Genomic DNA, 20,814 nt, shown 5'->3' on the forward strand with positions numbered 1-20,814 from the left:
TACGGACTTGTTTGTTCTTCTACAAAAACGAGGTCACACAAAACGTCCAGCTCTGCAACGTGCTTTCCTCACTTAGCATGTGCCGTGGGCACGTCTCCATGACCGCCACATGCAGTCATGCCTGCCTCATAAGGTGGTTGTGAAGGCTCCGAGGTGCGAGCAGGTGCGAGAAGGCACTAGGCGAGGTGCGAGCAGGTGCGAGGAGGCACTAGGTATTCCTAAAGCTGTTACTGTGTCATTAATACTCCAGTATGATGCTCTCCAGGACTGAGGGAATCAGTGTCCACAGGGACGATGAAATACTATGTAGCTATTCAGGAGCTGGAGGTTTGTAGCTATTCAGGAGCTGGTGGTGGCTGTGGGATGCAGTCTGGTCCCCCACAGAGCAGTTAACCCAACATGGAGTTGCAGCATGGTGGGGATGGCGTGAGCCCCTTTGTCTGGAATGATCAGTTCCTGTGCATAGTACCTACTATGAAGTGCATGCGTATCCCGTGTTGCACGTGGGGGAGAACGTTTCTGGAAGGATACTGTTAACAGTGGTAGCCTGTAACATGTATACAAGAGGACCCGGGGAGATGGGGCGATGGTGTGGCAGGTTCTTTGCGCTCAGTCTCTGCCATTCCCTTTAACCACCAACCCACTCGGGTTAATAAGTGCTTGTCTCTGATGGCTAGGACGACTCCTTTTTTCTTAACGTTTTTTGTTGGGTTTCTCTAAAATTCTTCACCCTGGACATGTATTACTTTTAAAAAAATTGTGATACAGTGTACACAAGACTTACGATTTTTAAACCTTTTAAATCTATAGTTGAGTGGCAGGGAGCATGTTCACATTTTCGTGCAGGGGTCGCCACCAGCCATCTCCAGAACTTTCTCATCGTCCCAAACTGAACCTCTGTCCCCGTGAAACGCAAACTCCCTGCTCCCCCTCCCCCAGCCCCTGGTAACCTACTTTCTGTCTCTATGGATTCAATGGACTCTGGGGACCTTGTATGCATGGGATCCTGCAGTACTTGTCCTTCTGTGCCTGGCTCCCTTCACTCAACACCGTGTCCTCCAGGTTCATCCGTGTTGGAGCAGGTGCCAGAATTTCCTTCCTTTTTAACCGAGTAAGGTTCCATGGCATGAAATCCCACGAACAACAATTTTGTTTATCCATTCATCCATCCACGGACATATGCGTTGCTCCCACATTGTGGCCATTGTGACCCTGGATGTACCAGGATCTGTCCAGGTCCCTGCTTTTGCTTCTTTGGGGTACACGGTCAGATGTGTTTTTAGAAAAGACAAGCTAGAAAGTAGTCTTTGAGATTTTGGTAGAAATGAGCAACATTTGAGAATCAATTTGGGGAGAACAGACAACACGTGTCGAGACCTCCTACCTGGGAATCCGGGCTGGCTCGCCATCCATGTCTCTTTTCGTTTTGGGGTGGTGGGGGAATGGCGGGGGGCTCCCAGCCTTGCTGGCTGCTCCTCTGACCTGTGCCTTACCCTTGTCCTTGCCGACAGCCCAACACCGAGGGCATCTGGGAGCTGATGACCGGAGGGGTCTTCTACTGCTTGGGCATGGTGTTCTTCAAGAGTGACGGCAGGATCCCCTTTGCTCACGCCATCTGGCATCTCTTTGTGGCCTTTGGCGCTGGCACCCACTACTATGCCATCTGGAGGTACCTCTATCTGCCCAGCACCCTGCAGGCCAAGGTGTCCAAATGAGGTGGCCCAGACTGCACGGGGCAGAGCATCAGGAAAAGTGTTTCTGTGAACTTTGGTCCAGAGCACAGCGCCCAGGCCCGTCTGCGTGTCCACGGGCAGAGCTTTGGATGGGTCCGAGGCCAGAATGTCCTTTGGGTCCCAGGTGAGAAAGAAAGCCCTTAGTCATTTTGACAGAGGAGAAATTAACCCTGTAACGTGTTTCTATCCTAGGCAAGTGTTTCCTAATACAACCAACGTTAATGTCCTCAGAAAAGGGAGCAGACACTGTCCTGGCAGATTGGGGGACCCTGGGCCCATATGCACTCTTTAAGGCCCTCAGAACGCTATTAGGGAGTCAGGGGATTGTTTGTATCCTGCTGGCCAGGGCCTCCTCTGCTACCAAAGTCCTGGCTGGGGAATTGTGCCCTGTTCAGGGAAAGTCACCCAGCCTGTAGATCAGGGACGGTGTATATCCGTGACCGTAGCAGACATCACCAATCAACTGCAGCATGGTGCAGAATCAGGATTCTTCTTCAGGAGGTGCTCTGGGCAGCCACGACCTGTCAATTCAGCACTCACGATGGCACCCCTTAGCCTTTCCTGTCTGATGTGCTCTGCAGTGGGATCACAGCCAGACTGTGTGGGGGAGCCTGCTTATCTCCTGACATGACACCTGTCCCTACTGGGGAAACTCCTAGAGCAGGCTGTCTGGGGGGCAATGAAGGGAGACTGAGGCAGACAGCCTGAGCAGCCCCTGGCCTTTTGCTCCACCATAGCTGGTTCTCAGTACAGAGGAGTGAGTGAGTGGTGGGGGTTGGGGAAGCAGTTACTTGGTCATTTCTTCTGCTGCAAAAATCCAGAGACATTATTAGAGCCATTCATTCGGGGGGGCAAGCAGATCCTGGGGACTTGCTCACCTGCTCCAGATTTAGGGCTTGTGCTTGTGATGCCAACATTCGGATTCTCGCTTGGTGCCAGTCAGCAGCCCTGGGAGGCTCCTCAGGATGAGCCCCAGAGGGAAGGCCTCGCTAGTTTGATAGGGATCTGGGCAGAGCGTCTCCAGTGTTGGGATACCCCCACCTCTGAAGTCCCTAGTAGCCCATGACAAGGCTTCCAGGGACCTGTCCTCATAGCATCCCCCCAGGCCTGGGCAGGCCCCTCTGTAGCTGCCACTTGGACATTTACTGGGGAGGGGATCCAGCTCCTGAGCTGCACAGGAATCTGGTAATCTCTGAATCGAGCATCTCTCAAGGTAGACAGGCCTCAGCCTATGGCTATCCCAACCAGAGTTGGCTGGGCCAAGAAAGGATGCCTTCTGCTTAGTTCTAGTGCATTCCAAGGTATTTCAGGGTTCCAGCATCTGGAATCCCATGTACCGAAGCCAGTATTAAATCATCAGACACATTCCTCAGACAGGTGGGTTCTGAGCTGGCAGATGCTTTGGGGGTAGACTTTGTCCTCTTGCCGTGTGTGTGTGTGTGTGTGTGTGTGTGTGTGTGTGTGTGTGTGTGTCTGTCTACACTGGCACTCCCAGCCTCTGCAGGCTGCCTTCATCTGGTCTGCCCACCATCATTTGAGGTCGGGGTTGGAGGTTGGGGTGGGGCGAGGAAGCTTTGTCGGGGAGAGCCCCCTTAGGGAGGGGCTTGCCGGTGATGGGGGTGGTACAGGGACACAGCAACAGTGATCTCTGCCTGGGCCTGAGGCAGGGGTAGGGGTTTCATGTTTGCTCTTGGAAGCCGGTCAAGAATCTCCCAGAGCACGGCACCAGCACCGTGCTGAGGTGCTGTCCATGAAGGTCGTGTCATTGAGGTGCTGATGGGACAAGGCCCTGTTATAGGACGAGGGCTGGGCAGCCTGGGGACACTGACCTGGGACTTCTTTAGGGGTTCTGGAGCTGAGCTCCTCATGTGACACCTGGATTGCCTCCTGCCCCCTCCTTTTTTTGGCTAGTTGATCTTGCATTTTCCCCAAGGCAGCCTGCCCCTTTATGCCCCACCCCTTTGGAGGTGCCAGTTCACCCCCTCATCCACCCATCTTATTCCTGCTTATCCTCCGAAGCCCTGCTCAGGCATCAGTATTGAGGGATTTCTGGCCTTCCTAGGGGCTCCCGCCTGCTTCCCGCCACCCCCCGTGCTTACCTGCACCGAGGCTCAGAGCTCTGTCCTTCGTCACCCTGGTCCTTGCACCTGCCCCCCACCCCAGGAGCTGTTTAAGGGAGGAGATCTGTCTTGCTGGACTTGACATCAAATATGGCTGCTTCTGTTTGTGAGGGCTTGGGCCAGTTCCTTAACCTCAGTGTCCTCCACTATAAGATGGGGATAACAAGGCAGCAGCTTGCAAGGTTGCTTAAAGATTCGGTAAGGTACCGAATGTGAAATACCCAGCCTGGTATTCTGATTAGCTCCCTTGGCTGCCCGCTTCGGAAGCAGCCTTTGATAATGAAGACGACGCTCTTCCAGAAGCGTCAGCTATGCTAGCCAAAGGAGTGAATCACTAATGGTAGAATTTCCGACTGTGGACAGGCTGGTGAGGACACTGTTCTGTAGGGCCTTGACCACATTCCTTCCCCTTGGTCCAATTTAGAATGTTTCCCATGAACCCTTTCTCTTCCTCAGCATCATTGTGAAAGTGAGTTTCCCAGCATTCCATTTCACCCAAACCTAGGCCCTGGACCTCTTCCAAAGTGTGTCACCAGCAGTGCAGGGAAGGAAAAGACGTTCCTCAGGCCAGTTCCTCCTGTGGGTAAGCATTCTAGTCTGCGCACTGGGCGTGTGGGGTGGAGAGGGCAGGGCACTGGGAACTCAGATGTCAGCTCCCTCTTCCTGGCCACCTTTGAGGCTGTCACATGCTAGAACAATCCGGCAAAGAGGCTGTCATGCCCCAGGGAGCCAGGGAGGAGGTCGGCAGGCCTCTTTGACACTCCAGGCTCTTTAGCAGGTGCTCCTGAGTTAGGCGGGTGCAGCTAGGCTGGGGCGAGGGGTGGGAGCTGGTGAGAAGTGCGCACGAAGGCAGGTTCAGGAGGCTCCCACTGCTCGGCCGGCCTGGGGGTGACACCCTGCTTACCGAGTCCCTTGCCCAGCCAAAGCAGGTGCGCTTGCTGGTGGATGGACCTGCCGGCCAGATGGCAGGATTTCCTGGACCGGCCCTGAGTGGAGCTTGCCGAGGGCTGTCCGCAGGGCCAGCAGCCTCTCAGGCCAGGGGGCTTTAAGCCAACATCACAGACCAGAGCTGCCTTTTTCTCTTGATTGGAAATTGCACATATGGTGGGAGCAGGGCTGAGCGTCCTTCTCCCCATCAGCATCGGGCTCAGGCTGGGAAGAATCCTAGGAAAGCTCTGGGTAGGGGCGGGGGGGGGATGGGAGTTGCGAGGGGGCCTAGACAGAGGGCCTAAAGCCAGGCTGCTGGTGGGTGGGGGCCCCGCACAGTGGGGTGATGTGCAGGGCTTCCCGAGGATGCTGCCGTCCTGGGTTTTCAGGGCACCAGGCTCTCTTTTCTGTATTTGTCTGCAAACGCTGCGGTGCCCCGAATGTTTTCCCACAGCCGGGCTGAGCCCCTGCATTTGGAGTCAGGCCCCCATTGGGAAGAAGCGGGGAGAGGGCAGCTCAGGTGCTGAGAGGGGCAGGTAGAGTTCAGAGGTCTGGGAAATGAACCTAGTGACTTAGTCAAGAAGGCACTTGTCACCTTTGCCCCCCGACACTGTGCAACCAGATGCTGAAAGGTGGGTTCTGGGAACCACATCGCGGGGTCCTGAAAGAACCTATGGCCGTCCCAGCAGCCGGTCCCACGTGAGTATGCTGACACGTACACTCACAGGTATGGCGCGCGGGTCTCTGTGCTAGAGCTTCCTAGATGCTCTGCCCGTTGATTGACACCCTGTCCTCTGCAGGGTAAGGATCATTAGCTGAGCTTACAGAGCAGGAAGCCAGAGCACAGAGAGGTTTGGCGACTTCCCCGAGGGCACCCAGCATCTAACCAGCAAAGCCAAGCTTTGAAGCCAGGACTATCTAATCTCCAAGTGTCAGGTTCCACGGCCAGATCGCCTGTTTCCAAGGACACCCACTGCCCCCACGTCTGTCCTCCAGGGAGGAATGCTGGGCTGAACGGTTTTTTGTTTTTGTTTTTTTTAAAGATTCTATCTATTTATTTGACAGAGAGAGACAGCGAGAGCAGGAACACAAGCAGGGGGAGTGGGAGAGGGAGAAGCAGGCTTCCTGCTGAGCAGGGAGCCCGATGTGGGACTCGATCCCAGGACCCTGGGATCATGACCTGAGCTGAAGGCAGGCGCTTAACGACTGAGCCACCCAGGCGCCCATGGGCTGAACGTTTTTAATGAGTTCAAAAACAAAACACGGGTGTATAGCATTTGCTGATTTCCATGTGTCAGTGCACCCATGGCCGATTTCAAGCCACCAGGGTGACATCACTGAAGATGTCTTGGGAGGGGATGCTCATGTCGGGCCCTCGAAAGCCCGCACAGGCCCACCTGGCACACCATTGCCCCACTGCTTCCCGCCTGTGCCCCTCACAGAGCTGGCCAGGGATGCCCGGGAGCCTGAGCCGGGAGAACACGCCAGCTCTGAAGGGGCCCTGAGCTGCCCGACACTCCGTCTGTGGGGTCTGGGACCTGGAGCCAGGCCCACCCGCTCCGGCTCCAGCCCTACGCAAGCCAGCACGCAAGACCCTCAGCTCCCTAGGGTTTGGCCACGGAACCTCTGCAGGGGTTTGCTGAACCCCAGATGCCAGCTGCCACCCACCTAGGACTGCTGCTGAGCCAGTAGGTCAGGGTGGCACTCTGGAGTCTGGACACCGTTTCTGGAAGCCCCACTCTGGAGCTCACCTACTTTGAGGCCATACCCTGCATGTTAGTGATGGGGTTCTCGAGTCAGATTCCAGAGGACAGACTCGCGTTCAGGGGCGGGGTACCTAACCAATGGTCTTGCTTTGGGCTCTTTCTTACTTCGTTTCCTAGATTCACAATATTAATACCCTTCAGCAGCCTGTGTTTCTACACAGGCCATTCCTGAAATTGGGCTCTGTTCCTAATCTTTCTTTTTTGTTTCCTTTTTCTTTTTCTTTTTTTTTGCCCCTAACGTTTCATAAGCTCTGTGCCAGGCCCTGTGGTTTATGTTGTCTTTACAGGCACTCTACGAGGTAGGTATGATCCCATTTTACTGATGTGGAGACTAAGGCTCAGAGAGGTTAAGTAACTCATCCGAGGGCACACAGCTAGTAAGTGGCAGCCGCGGGCCCTCCCCCACTCCACTGTCTGCTCCCTAAAATGCTGGCAAGTCCATTTTAGGGTTCCCAGCCTGTGGATAGGAGCAGTTGACATGCTGGTGGGCTCCAGGTTTTTGCTTCAGCTGGTCCGTGTGCTCTGAACGCTTATACCGAAGGTCTGAAGCTTCGTTCGCTAGCCCCATGTTTAGGCCAGTGTTGGAAACACTGGCAGAAACTCCCACTCAGGCTTTCAAAAGATGCTTATTTGGGAGAATGTGTAGCCGTATGGTTCCTAGTGGCAGGGTGGCTGGGAGGAGTGGTGCTGCCCCCATCCCCGGGCGTACTCCCAGGACATTCTCTGGCCTGAGGCTACAATGCCCAGCACAGGAACCGGATTTCCTGTAAAGGGCTCCAAGCCCCAGGTCCCGGCGGTACACCCTGCCTGTACACGGGTGGCTGGCAGGAATCTGTAGGTCCCAGAGCCATTGGCCTTTATGGTTGACTTACTTGAGGTGTGATGTGCAAGACTGGGAGCCTGAGCAGCAAGACCTTGAACACGAGGCAGAAGGGGTGGGACAGCTCAGTTTTGTACCCAGAGGGTGGGGGTGAGAGCAGAGGAGTGACATGCCTGGGGCCCAGAGCCGGGGAGAGCTGGGGCCGGTGCCTTCCCCACCAACACCCCTCTCTTTCCCCGGGCACCGTGGCCACTCCTGCCCCTTCCAGTGACAGAATGTGCAGCCTGCACCCTCTCTCACAGCCCGGTGGCTCAGGTGGTGTGGGGCCTCCGGGTCTGGCAGGGAGGAAGTGCCAGACCTCCCTCATGGCCTTGTTTTCCACTTGTGGATGTGATGCACTTGAGCTTCCCACTTGCTGTGTGACTTGGGGCAGATTACTTACCCTCTCTGGGCTTCCATCTGGTCAGCCGTAAAAGGAGCTGGTGGTCTTGCTCGGCTGATTGTCGCTGCTGATCCGTTTCCAGACTGTGCATGTCAGGGATGGGCACAAAGCCCAGATGGGTGGGCTGGGCTGGCTTGACTCAGCACAGCGGACCCTTCCCCAGTTTGTGGTGAGGTCCCCTGGGGGAGCAGAGGGCTGTAGACTCAGCTCCTCCCTAGAGCAACACTGAGACCCTCCTCCATGCACAGACTCCTCTGATGGATAACGTGGGGAAAATAAAGGAATCCCAAATGGGCTGGGAAACACCAGCTACCGAGTAAGGGAGTGCTGTCCCTATGGTAGCTATTAGGTGCAGGTGGCTAAGGCAATAAAAATAAATAAAAATAAAAACTCAGTGCCTCACCGGTACTAGACGCATTTTAAGGGCCCAATAGCCACATGTGGCCAGAGGCTACCTTTTTGGACAGCACAGATAAAGACAGTCCTCACCTCCCAGAAAGTTACATCGGACAACGCTAGTAGATCAGTGTTTCTCAAACCTTTTTTGGGTCGTGGAACCCCTTCGTACCCTTAAAAACTATTGAGGACACCAAAGAACTTTTGTTTATGGGCTATATCTAATATTAACATTCATCATAGTAGAGACTAAAACTGAGAGTATTTGAAAGTACCTATTAAATCACGCAAAGATAAACTCTTTACACATTAACATCAGTAACATATTTTTCTATTAAAAATAACTATATTTTTCCAAACAAAAAGAGGCTTAGGAGGAGGAGTGGCATGGTTTCATGGTTTCATGTTCTTGGAAATCTCTTGAACGTCTGGCTTAGCAGAAGCCCTCAGGACTCCCCTACTTGTGTTTTCGTGAGCATGGAACAATCATCTGTTCTGTAGTCTCTGGAAACCTTTGCCTGAAGGCAGGACAATGTTATAGTGTTATTATGAAAACCGCTTCACCTTGCGAGCCCCCAGAAGGACCTTGGGAGACCAACGTTGTGCAGAATCACTGATCTGGACTTTTCCCTCTGTTTTACAGCGGGGCACGAATGCCGAGCGAGGGGTCGAGATCCCAGCCCAACACTCCTCATTTTAGCCCATTTTAGCCGAACCTGGAGACGTGGCAGGACGGGTGTGAGCACCGCTCCGGGACACCCAGTTCAGGCAGGCGCAGCACGTCCACTGACCGCGCTCAGTGCCCAGCTCCGTACCAGCGCTTAGTTGGTGCTCCGTACCAGCGCTTAGTTGGTGCTCCGCACACATTTGGCGGGGGGAGCAGGGGGAGCTTGGTCTCCTCCTCTTCTGAGGTTGGGAAGGTGTGGCTAGGGAGCCTCGTGGATGTGTTGGCCCTTTGCGTCCAGGGCCGGGCAAGTTCCCAACCGTGGCCCGCGTGGACACTGCCCTGGCCTTTACTCTTGGCAAGTCTGAACATCAGAGGGCAAGCTGGAGTGCTAGTAGGAGGCTCCCGGGCTGGTTTTTCCCAACCCAAGTCTGTAGTGGGTTTGACTCTGCCCCAAGTGGGTCCTATGCCTGGGCACTGCCCAAGAGCTGGTTTTTCTGGGAGATTTGGAGTAGCATGGGGCTTGAGCTGTGGAGGAGGGAGGGGAGCACGGAGCTGTTCTGCAGGTGGTCTGGTTGGTAGTGGGGAGCAGAAGAGGGAGGTGGCAGGCCTGGGAGGAGTTGCTACCCGCAGCATGGTTGCTCGGGCCTACGGGATGCCGTCCGACGCTGTCCGCTGACTGTGGGAGTTGGGAAGTCGTGGAGGTGTCGGGGTGCTCTGCGTGCTTATGGCATCCTGGAGACCAGTGGTTAAATATCTCGGGGCGGGCAAGTCGTTAAAGCATGAGCGGTGTGAGATTGGCCTCGGCGGGAATGTTGACACCATGGGAATCAGCAAAGGCTACAGATCAGAGCTTACTATTTTTGGAGAGCTATTTTACCAGCGTGCTGCAGCCTGGGTACACCTCTCTGCATCCCATCCCCTCTTTATCAGCGTAACAGGCAATATACACACTGTTCTGAATGTGTACACATTCACATTCTTATATAGTTCTCCGGCAAAACCGGCAAGACAGGGAAACTGAGGCTGTTTGGAGCAGCCGCGAGACTTGCCCAAGGTCGTCCATGGTGCAGGGCACGGCTGGAACCCAAGTCACGGCCCTTGGGTGTCACACCCTCCCCCTTCTGCTGTCTCTCTCCCTGAGAGCTGAGCTCTGGGGCAGGGGATGAAGATCTCCTTAATGTCCTTCCAGGGCACCATTCTCCTGACTTGAGGAACGCCATCCTTTGGCGGCTAGGTTCCTGCTCTCAGTCAGTTTTGCCTGAGCCCTGAGAAGCCTGAGGATGAAAAGCAGGTGTTCTCTGCTCCTGCCTTTGGGAACTGGCCAGGGCTGGGACACTCTCCGGGGAGTCAGCACACTGGAGCCCAATGCCTCCCCTGGGGCCTGGCAGCCATTGAGCCCTGACCTGTCGGGCGACCCTTCGTCACTGGGGCCCAGTGGGCAGTGGGGTGAAGCCATGGCTGGTTATCCCAGGTCTGCGTGGAGTCTCTCGGCCCACACAACCTCAGCCCGTCGGTGTCCTTACACCTTCTCTCTGCAAAGCTGGCCTCGTGATGGGCTCTCAAACCCTCCTGTACCCTCGTTGTGGCGTTGGGCGGTGGGGGGGGGGTCCCGCATCCCAGCTGCGGCCCATAACGGGAGGCTCACCTGTACCTTATGGGATCTGCCTGCCCCATCGTGGGGATCAGGCTGCAGGCTGCGTGGGTCCGCTGTCCTCCATTTATTCCAGACGTCAGTGTTTTCGAAACCTTTTTGATCAATACCCATCATAAGAAAAGCATTTTACACTGTGATTCCAGTTCACACGTCCATCGCTGAAACAGGACCTACTTGGGGGATGATGCCCTGGGGTGTTTCCTACCCTGCCCTATCCGTCCTACCCTTCGTCTTCTTCTCAAGTTGCTGGTTGCAACCCGCTAAATTACTCTTATGCGCCGCGAGTGGGCCTGAACCGTCAGCTCTGGAAATTGTTCTAGGTGGTTCTGTCCTGGGAAGGCATGGGCGTTGGTACTAGGTACTTAGTCCCTAGTGGCGTGATTGGCGGGGGTCCGCATGGGGCCAGACCTCGGGAACTTGGGTGCCCAAGTGGGGACCGTTAAGGAGAAAGAAGTTAGGAGCTTCCAAGGATCTGGCTGCTCAGAACACTGACCCCACTTGAGAGGAATACAAGACCCGATTTTTGGGTCTCTTGTCTTGGTGATGGTCCCAGGTTCTGGGGGGTCTTGGGGGCAGGACGGTCATAGAGACCTCGGGAATGTCGGTCAGCGTGAATTCAGGCGGGGCTGGGAAGGAGGGAGGCAGTGGATCTGATTGAAAAATGAGTGGACCCAGCTTTGCAAGAGCTGTCGTGCCTCCAGAAGCAATTTCAAATTTCGGGCCCTGATCCCCGCGGCACAAATGGCCTGTCAGTCCTGTTTACAACGCCGGGTTTCACTAGGAATCTTTCCACTCCTGTTGCTTGTGAAGCCCTTTCTTGGGGGTGGGGGGCTGGGAGCAGGAACTGTGACTGCCTTTCACACTTGTTTTCCTAGACGTATATGGCATCGAGAGTGTTGGAGACTGGTATCTGTGGCATGCCTTTTCAAAAATGTCCTGCTGGTATTGGACCCTCTCTGTTTGTGAAATTGCTTTTTTTTTGTATTAACACAACCTTTGATCAACATTTGTAGCGAAGAGGAAAAATCCTGCCGGTGTATGTTACTGTTTGCGGTGGAATAGAAGAACTTAAAAAAATAAAAATTCAAGATGCCTCCCTCTTGTCCAGCTGTCTTTTTAAAAATAACATCTGCCCAGGGGCACCGGGGTGGCTCAGTCGGTTAAGCGTCTGCCTTCGGCTCAGGTCATGATCCCAGGGTCCTGGCGTCGAGTCCTGGGTCCGGCTCCCTGCTCAGCGGAGAGTCTGTTTCTCCCTCTGCCCCTCCCCTTGGCTTGTGCACTCACGCGCGTGCTCTCTCTCTCAAATAAAATCTTTAAAACAAAAAAAAATGCTATTAAAAAAATAACATCTGTTCCTTCTTTTTATCAAAGCAGTCTCTGTTCACTGTAGAAGATTTGGAGTGTTTGGAAAAGCATAAAGTAAATGAAAAACCCTGCATTAGCTGTCTCTTGCTGCAAAACAAAGGACCCTAAAATATAGTGGCTTCAAACAGCAATAATCATCGGCGTCTCTCATGGCTTCTGTCAGTCGGGAATTCAGAGTCTGGGCCTCAGCCTGAGGATGTGAGGGCTGGCCGTGAAGATCGTCCAAAGGCACATTCACTCACAAGTCCGGTGGGGCACACAGGCCCAAATGGCCAAACCCAGATCCTGTTTCAAAATGTAGATTTTATTATTCCGGGATGGTAAGGCCGAGAGATCAGGAGATGACTGACCTGAAAAAGATAGTTTGTCCTTCACAGTTCCCAGGGGGAGGGGGCACGGGATGCCACACGGGGCCACCCGGGGAAGATCTAGGGTCAGGGGGCAGAGAGCAAGGGGGAAAACATGGGTATTAGGTTTATTGTGGCTTCTGAGGGAGGGAACAGATGAGATTTAGGATTAGCAGATTTAGGAGTAGCTAGTTGGAGGAATTTCCGCAGGCTCTGGGGCATAGGGGGGCTGTCCCTCGTTGTGTGGCACTTGGTCCTGGGGTGATGAGGACAGGGGAGTATTGGTCTGGAGTATGTGAGCCAAATACAGAAGGTGGGGAAGGCTGGTCTCCAGACTGGTTGTTTTGCATATGAAAGATATGCCTTACAGGTGGGTGGTTTACTGTCTCCAGAGATTGGCTACCCCTGGGAGGGGCAGTCTTCCCACGGTTGGTATAAGGGCCCAGATATGAAAACATCAAAAGCAAAGACATCTTAATACACACCCAAGTGACTTCCCCATTGGTCTGGGCTTCCCTTTACAACAGGGCAGCTGGGTCCCAAGAGAAAGAAAGAGCCAGGTAGGAGACATGATGTCTTTTATGACCTAGCCCTGGAAGTCTTCACTTCGGCTATGTTCTACAGTTGACACAGCTAAAAAGTCCTTGCAGGAAAAAAAAGGGGAGGGGCAGGGAAGGCAGACCTCCTCCCCATCACCTGATGGAGGAGAGTCCAAGTTACAGTGGGAGAAGGGTGTGTGGGATGCGGACGTATTGATAGGGCTGTCTTTGGCAACTGCCTTAAACTCCATCATCCGGAAGTAATCACCGTTAATATTCCCGATCTATTCCACTTCACCTCTCTTGAATGTGTTTGACAATGGAGAAGTGATGGTATTATTAAAATTTTGTGTTCTTGGGCAAGTCCATTAGCCTCTTGTGGGTTCGGGGTAGACACTGAATTAGTTTAAGGGCTCTCACACATGTCTTTCCTTGGGTGATAGAAAGATCTCCAGCTGGACCAAGCTCTTTCACCCCAATTTGAAAAATGACCACGTGTTCCCAATTCTCATTTCAAAAAGGTTACTGCATCGTATTTTCTCAATCTTAATTATTTTTCTCACACCTACATCATAAACCAAATGGCACTTTCTATAAGAAATGCTCACAGGCATCAAATCAAGTAAACAAAAAATGAAATGTCAGACTCAGCCAAACATATTTGGTTTCAGCCATGTGTTTCTTGAGGCCACCTGTGCTCATGTTTGTGATTTTATGTTGTGATCATATCACATGGTCATATTTGATCCTAACTCCTACTTGGTTTGAAATACAGCTTTTCAACATGTTCCCCAGTCCCAAGACTGGGGTTAGAGTTTCCAGAGCCTTCCCCACCTGAATAGTTTATTAACCACGGGGGGTAGATGATTTCTCAAGTCCCACCTGGACTAAAATCTTTGACAATCAAGCAAATGTGGTTCAGGTTCTGTAGAACAGACCAAGCACTCAAGAGTCAAGTGAATTGACATCATCCATTTTAACGGCACGGAACCCTTTGCTTGTTTCAACTGAACAGGCCTACTACTCCTGGCTTCACTTCCCATCTCTGTGCTTGGAATCAGCGTTTTCCAATGCAACATCTTACCTGAGCTGCAGATCCAGATGCCTACTAGATATTGACATCAGAATAGACATATCAACTTTAAACGGAAAAATATCAAATATCTTTTCTCTATAGTCCGGTACCCCATACGTTCCCAGTGCCAGGAGGTACGACACCTGTTGATTGGAAGTTGCTCAATATATGACACGGCGAGAAAAACAACAGTCACTGAGTTTTGGCTGATGAGTTAACAAGGAATGGCCAAACCCGAGTGCGGCTCTGTATGGGTTGTGGTGCTGAGCTCATCGAGAATGGGATCGCAGGACAGAAATGCCAGGATCTAAGGCTGTGCGTGTGCCTGCTGACACTTGTCCTTCCTCTCTGCTGGTCCCCCCAGGAGCCCAGTCTTTCTGCCCCTAGACAGGTCATCTCTTGGGAACCCTGCGCTTTGACCTTCACCAGATGCTTTTTCTTTGGGCTCCTTTGCCCCTTTCCTTGAGGGCGTCCCGGGACTCTGCCGCCCTCTGGTGGCCACGGAGGGCAGCTCAACACTCCGTTTTATTCCGTGGATTTCCAAAGACGTTCACCCTTGCCGCTCAAAAACTTGTTTCGCCCACCTGCCCATGGGCCTGGCGCAGATGAATAAGATTCAGTGGTTGCCCTTGATAAGCTTCCAGCTGAGGGGATGAGAAGGCGACGGATGGAAATCTATTCATTCCTTTGTTTACTCATTTAACCAGTATTTATTGAGCACCTGTAGGCGCCCAGTCTAGCAGTAAAAAAGGCAAATGAGGTGCCTGCCTTTACAGGACACAAACCCCACTGGGTGTTAAATACTCCAGCAAATACACCCACAAATAATGATAAGCGCCTATGAGTTAAATAAAACAGGTAATGAGATAGAGAAGGGCCACAGGGGTGGCCGTCGAGAGAATGGTCTGGAGATGGTAGTGGAGCTGACTTTTAAAGAGGGGAAAGTGCCAGCATCCAGACACAAGAGGAGGAACATTTTGGGAAGAGGAGACAGCAAGGGGAAAGGTTTCAGAGGAGGGGATGAGCCTAGTGCGTTTCAGAACAGAAGTTCCGTGCAGGTGGTGCGCTGGGATGGAGGGGGCATTGGAACGATCAGCAGGCCAGCTGGGCAGGGTTTGAGCCCTGCCTTATTCTAAGTGCAAGGGGGAGTCATGGAGGAGCATAGGCCGAGGATTTGCATCTAAGGAACATAGTTTGATATAATGTGAACCCGTGGGAGCACAGGGGAGGGGTGCAGATCCAAGTCTGGAGGGCAGAGAGCCCTTCCTGGATAAGGCGTATTAGCTGTCTATTGCTGCATAACAAACGGCCCCCAAACTCAGTGGGTTAAATCAATAAGAAACATTTATCATCCCGCGGTTTCTGAGGGTTGGGAATTTGGGAGCAGCTCTGCTGGGTGGGTCTGGTTCGGAGTCCCTCATGGGATACAGTCAGCATGTTGGTCAGGGCAGCATTGTCTGAAGGCTGCTGAGGCTGGAGGGCCCGCTGGGGGTCGGCTACCCCATAAAGAACACCAAATTGGAGTCTTAAAGGAAGAGTGGGGATTGGCCAGCGGGGATTGGAAGAGTGATGAAGATGAGTGTTAGGGCTGAACTGTGTCCCTCTAAAATTCATAGATTGAAGCGCTGACCCCCAGTGCCTCAGAATGCGACTGTATTTGCAGGTGGGGCCTTTAAGAGGCGATTAAGGTAAAACGAGGTCATTGGGGTGGGCGCTAATCCACTATGACTGGTGTCCTTGTAACAGAAGATTAGGACACAGACCAGAGGGATGTCCACGTGAGGAAGCAGGGAGAGGGCAGCGTCTGCAGGCCAAAGACAGAGGCCTCAGGAGAAATCAACCCTGCTGACACCTTGATCTTGGTCCTCTAGCCTCCAGACTGTGAGAGAATAAATGTCTGCAGTTCCAGCCGCCCAGTGTGTGGTGTTTTGCCGTGGCAGTTCTTGAAAACGAATACAGTTGAGAAAGGTGTTCCAAGGCCTGAGCCAAGATCCAGATGTGTGAAACAGTGCAGTAATGCCGTATAGTTGACATTACTAGATCCTGAAGAACAGGGGCCAGCAAACTCCTGTACAGAACCAGATGGTAATATTTACTTTAGGTTATTCCAGGCTGTAAAGTATCTGTTGCAGGAAAATGGCTATAGACAATACATAAGTGGGTGTAGCTGTGTTTCAATAAAACCTTGTTTACAAAAACAGTAGTTCACAGGCCATCGTTTGCCAACCCCTGTTGAAGAGGGGTGCAGGGCCTGGGTCATGGTGAGAAGTACTGTAGGAGGAGAACACAGAACTAACCCCAGGTTCTCCTTCCAGCCCTGATATTTGCCTTTTGAGGGTCAAGGTTGGGGAGGTTTGTGGGGAGTCCTATAAACGTTCCCGTGTGTACGTGGGGGGTCCTGTAAAGGGTATTATACAATCACACAGTCCCAGCCTCAGTTCTTGGCTCTACCTCTGTCTGGTCTCTCTGAACATTTTTCTCTTCATCTGAAAAGTGGAAGCAACAACATCTGCCTCCCAAGAGTCAATGTGAGCTCTGAGTGAGGTGATACAGTAGGTGGTCCATTAATGACTGTCCCCCCTTTCCTCTTGCCTATATGGAGTCACTATTATAAGACTTTCTACCCCAATAGTGAGCTGTCAACAAAAAGGTTCACTGCCAGGGGCAGAATTCTGCATCTACATCCAAGACCGCGTGAATCCTCCAGGTGTGGACAAAGGGACGAGTCTTTCTCCAGCGGGAGGACTGGTGCCAGAGTTCTAAGGACACGAGCTTCTGTTAAAACACCTTACCCTCTGCCGTTGGGGCAGAGCTCTGGAGCTGACCTGGCCCCGTTTTGCATCGTTTTAAGCAGAAGTGCCATGATTCGATTTGTCATTTAAAACTCTGGCTGCTGGGTGGGGGACAGTTGTAGGGGAGGAGGGACACTTTCAGGGTCTTAGATGTTCATTATATTGGAGTTGTCCCCTTTTTGGTAGGCGTTTGCTTTACCTTTCTCTCTCCTTTTTCTGGGCCTGTTCATTGGGGGACTAGAAAGTGGGGACAAAACAGCCCACCGGTCCCCCCAGAACCTCAGGCCAGCAAGTGGTGAACCTGAGCTTAGCATAAAACCCCGCCTCTCCTTCAGAGGCCCTATCCCTTGAGCTGCAGACAGGGGTGGGCTGCTTATTCGCCTCTCTGGCAGCCAGCCCCGCCCTCCCCGGAGACCCCGCCCCTATGCTCGAGGCCACGCCCACGCCCATTAATTGGCCGGCAGGTGGCGCTGGCGCTCAGCCCAACTCCTCATCAGCTCCGCCCCTCCCTCGAGGCTCCACCCCCTCGAGGCCTTATCCTCGTCCATTAGGTGGTCGGCAGGGGAAGGCCCCGCCCCGCCGGCCCCGCCCACCAGGCCCCACCCCTCTGTCAGGTGGCCGAGAGGAGGCCCCGCCCCGCCAGGCAGGCCCCGCCCCCGCAAGGCCCCGCCCCGTCCGTTGGGCTGCCGGCAGGAGGCGCCGCGCCACGCGCGGGGCGCGGGGCGCGGGCGCGGGCGTGGGCTAACGGCTGTGTGGGAGCCGCGCGGGACCGCGGCGGCGGCGAACTGTGCCGGAGGTGAGTGCGGGGTGCGCGAGGAGCGGCGTCCGGGGCCCCGGGGCGCAGAGCCGGCCGGCTGGGAGGCCGTGGGGCGCGCGCTAGGGCAACGGGGCCCTCACGGGGCATCTCCGGGCCGTTCCGGCCGGGCTTGTCCGGTTGCCATGGAGACCGGTCACTGTCGGGCCCCGGGCGCGGCCCTGGGCCGTGGCGGGGGGGTGGGGGGTCGGGACCCGAATCGGGGCGAGCTTCGACCACCGTTCCCTGAGACGCGGGAGTCTGGCCCCCCACTGCAGGGCCCCCCAGGGCTTCAGTCTCCCTGGTGGTTCCTTCGAGGGGATCTGGCAGCGCGGGCGCTGCGGGGGAGCAGGGCACGGGTGTCAGCGCCCTGCCTCCAGGGTCGGCGTGACATCCCCCCCCGTCGGCCACAGCCGGTCCTGGTTTTCCTGCTCACACAGCGGCGCGTTCCCCACTCGTGTGCCAGCTGAAAGCATTGTCTCCCAGCTATTTCTGTACCACCCCCAGCCCCTCGGCAAATACTGCATCTAAGAAAACAGATGCTGAGCTGGAGCTCCTGGGGGCCCCGCGGAAGAAACTGGCTTATTTCCCATCGGGGAGCCGGTTGGTGGGACCGTGGTGGGACGGGGGCTGCAGACCCGCCTGCTCAGCAACGCCTCCCCGCCCCCCACACCTTGTTAAGTGTTTGGTTAATCTGAATTGCCCAAAAGAATTTGCAAGTCAAGGGTGATTACAGGTGTCTCCAGTTAGCACCTCTTGTGCATTCCAGAGAGGAGCCAGTCCTTAATCCCATTGGTGGAAAAAGTACCCTCTGGAGAGGATAGCATGTCAGAATTACATCTGATTAAATTATTTCTGTATTTGAAAGCACTGCTCTGGCTAGAGCTGTCAAGGTAGGATTTATGGACGGTGGGGAGAAAGCAGAGCCTGAGAGAGTCTACCCTCTTGCTTCCCTGTCCTGGTGGAAATTCTAATGAGTTCCACATTGCAGTGTTGGGCCGGCCATGTGCCTCCACCCATTTCTTCAGCCCGGCACTGACCTCGCTCATTGCGCTCACTGGTGTGACTTGAGCTTGTTTTCATCAGAAATTGGATTCTTCCTGGAGAACAAGAGAAAAACATTGCCCAAGAGAAGCAACAGCAAGTGTCCTACACTCTTGGGCCTGTTTCCCCAAATATTTGTGTGAAAGAGAAGAGGAGTGGGCAGCAAAGGGAAAGACAGGTCATGCCTCCAAAACCCGGATCGGGTTACCCAGGGCGCACCCCACTCTGGAGGGTGTGCCTGCGCTCTTGCCCTTGCTGGGGATTGTCAGGCGGCACGGTGGGACAAATAGGTCGTCCTCTGCGTTTTGCACTTGCGAAGGGCGCTGACGAGGGAACACGTGGCCGCTGTCGGGGGCTGTTCTCTGCAGATGGCCATAGAGAGAGTGACCATGGGGAGAGAGAGGCTTCCTGACTAGAGAGACCACACAGACCAGGGTCTGTGTTTGCCTGGACTTCTTGGGGCTTAAGAAGGAGCTCCCGAAGAGAAAAGATCACAGTCTGTCCTACATTTTCTCTGCTCTTGATGTGATTTTGCGAACTTTGCCTTGGAATCCTGCTGAAGAGAAGGGAGGGGAGCTCACTTCTGAGGCCCCGGGGAGGGATCCAGCAGCTGTGTCCGTTTCTATTTCTTGTTTATTAAGGCAGAGTTGTATATGCTTCAGACCTTACAGAACCTGGACCCCGTGCCAGGCACAGAATAGCAGTTCCCTTCTACGCTGTATCTGGGAGCCTTTCTCTCAGCTTATGGCATCATATTTAAGTTCACATTCAGACATCTTCTCGAAAGGCAGCAGCTTCCAAGCCTCTGGGCCACTATGGGTTTGGGCTGAGACCCTGCGGCCTGTGCTTGAAGGAGGCGGCCGGGTAAGCAGAGCGTCTGTGGAGGGTTCAGGTCCTTTGAGAAGGTGCTGGCCCAGAGGCTTCTGAGCCGGGTTGTCCTGAGAGGCAGGTTGTGTAACTCGCGGAAGGCTAGTGTGGGAATGGGCTGCTGGTGTAGTGTGCAAACTGGGCATGCAGGTACTAGCCGAAACGCTTCAGTTGTGTTTGACAGGCCCGTGTGGGGAGGCCATGGCCAGCTCTGGCCTCCTTAGGATTTCACAAGGAGACAGGTCGTACATTCCTCAGGGGGAAAGAAATGAAGCCATTCTAGCCCGATTCATGGAGGCCAGAGAGAGCCCCAAATGCTTGTTCTGCTTAGGACACTAACTGCTTTGAGCGAGCTCCAGTCTTCAGGAAGCTGGTGTGTAATAAAGAGCTTTGCTGGGGGAAGGCACAAACGATAGACTGTAGAACTGCAGTGTCCCCCGCCCACCTCCAAGTGGCAGGCATCAGTTTTTGGAACCTCATCTTTGGTGCAAGAAGCTGTCAGAAGCATTTTGAAGAGTTTGGGCTTCTCTGAGGATGTATGGTGGCTGACAGACCCAGGCTGGTTCTAAAGGAGTTAAATGGTGGGTCTGCTTCCACACTTCTTCCCAACAGCCCTGGACGGAGTGAGGGACTTAGAGAATGTGACGGAAGCCTAGTGGACGGCTAGCAAGAGGCGCAAGCACATGTCCACCTTGTGGGTCAGTGTGGTCCTTTTGTTTGGGGGTGCTCCTCAGTGACTTTCTCCTGCCCTAAGCACACAGCTTCACTTCCAGAAAGGCCTTTCCAGTGCCCGTGGAGCCAGGAGTGGGTCAGGACTGAGGACGCTGACTCCAGCTGAGTGAGTGCTGACATTTGTCACAGAGGCAGGTGACCACTGCTATACTCACTGGGACCTGGGCCACTGTTTCCAGAGCCTTGAGAGAGTAGACTTTTCTTGGTCAGTCTGTCTGCTGTTGTCTTTGGCGAGGGCATGAGCACAGAGGTTGGGAGTAGGGTAGTTGGGAGATGGGTACGGTTTTTCAGTGTCCCAGGCTCGTTGCAAAGCTTTGGTGTTTATGAAGCAGAGACTGTCTTCCTGCTCCCACAGTGCCTGGGTGGGGAGAGGGGGGAACCTGGTAAACTGTCTCTGTAGAATCCCAAGTCCTTCAAGCTCTAGGTGCATTAGAATTATGATTTTATGACACACCAAAGCGTCCCAGAGCTGTTTTCTAATTTCCCCAGCAAGATTGCTTCCCTGGCCTGGCCCGGGCCTGAATACCAGGCAGGATGCGGTGGGTGGAATGCATACATTCCAGTCATGCCTCCACTGGTCCTGGAAGAGCCCTTTTGTGTCCATTGTGGTTGCGTGGACATTGTAGAGCTGCTTTCCCAGAGAAGCAGCTCCTCCAAGCCAGGACCAGTCATCGAGGAGCCGCGTTTTGGGGGAATCTGTGTTCTGAGCATCTGATCACTCTGTTAACGTGTCTG

General features: G+C 53.9%; 1 protein-coding gene across 7 annotated transcripts in view; it reads left to right on the forward strand.

Moving 5' to 3' along the window:
- The window catches only part of RADIL (Rap associating with DIL domain), an 87,883-nt gene that overhangs the window by 7,524 nt on the left and 59,545 nt on the right, over window positions 1-20,814 (forward strand). The window contains exon 1 of one of the 7 annotated variants that reach the window (XM_073886255.1): window positions 17,311-17,439. The exons of 5 other annotated variants lie outside the window; for them this stretch is intronic. The gene's annotated coding sequence lies outside the window, so the exon portion shown is untranslated. Of the gene's footprint in view, window positions 1-17,310; window positions 17,440-19,437; window positions 20,186-20,814 lie in introns of those variants that run through there. One more of the 7 variants, XM_073886256.1, reaches the window with a different exon arrangement.

This window comes from Callorhinus ursinus, unplaced genomic scaffold (assembly GCF_003265705.2).
Source record: "Callorhinus ursinus isolate GAN/ISIS: 27379988/994484 unplaced genomic scaffold, GSC_fseal_2.0 scaffold70, whole genome shotgun sequence".
NCBI lineage: Eukaryota > Metazoa > Chordata > Mammalia > Carnivora > Otariidae > Callorhinus > Callorhinus ursinus.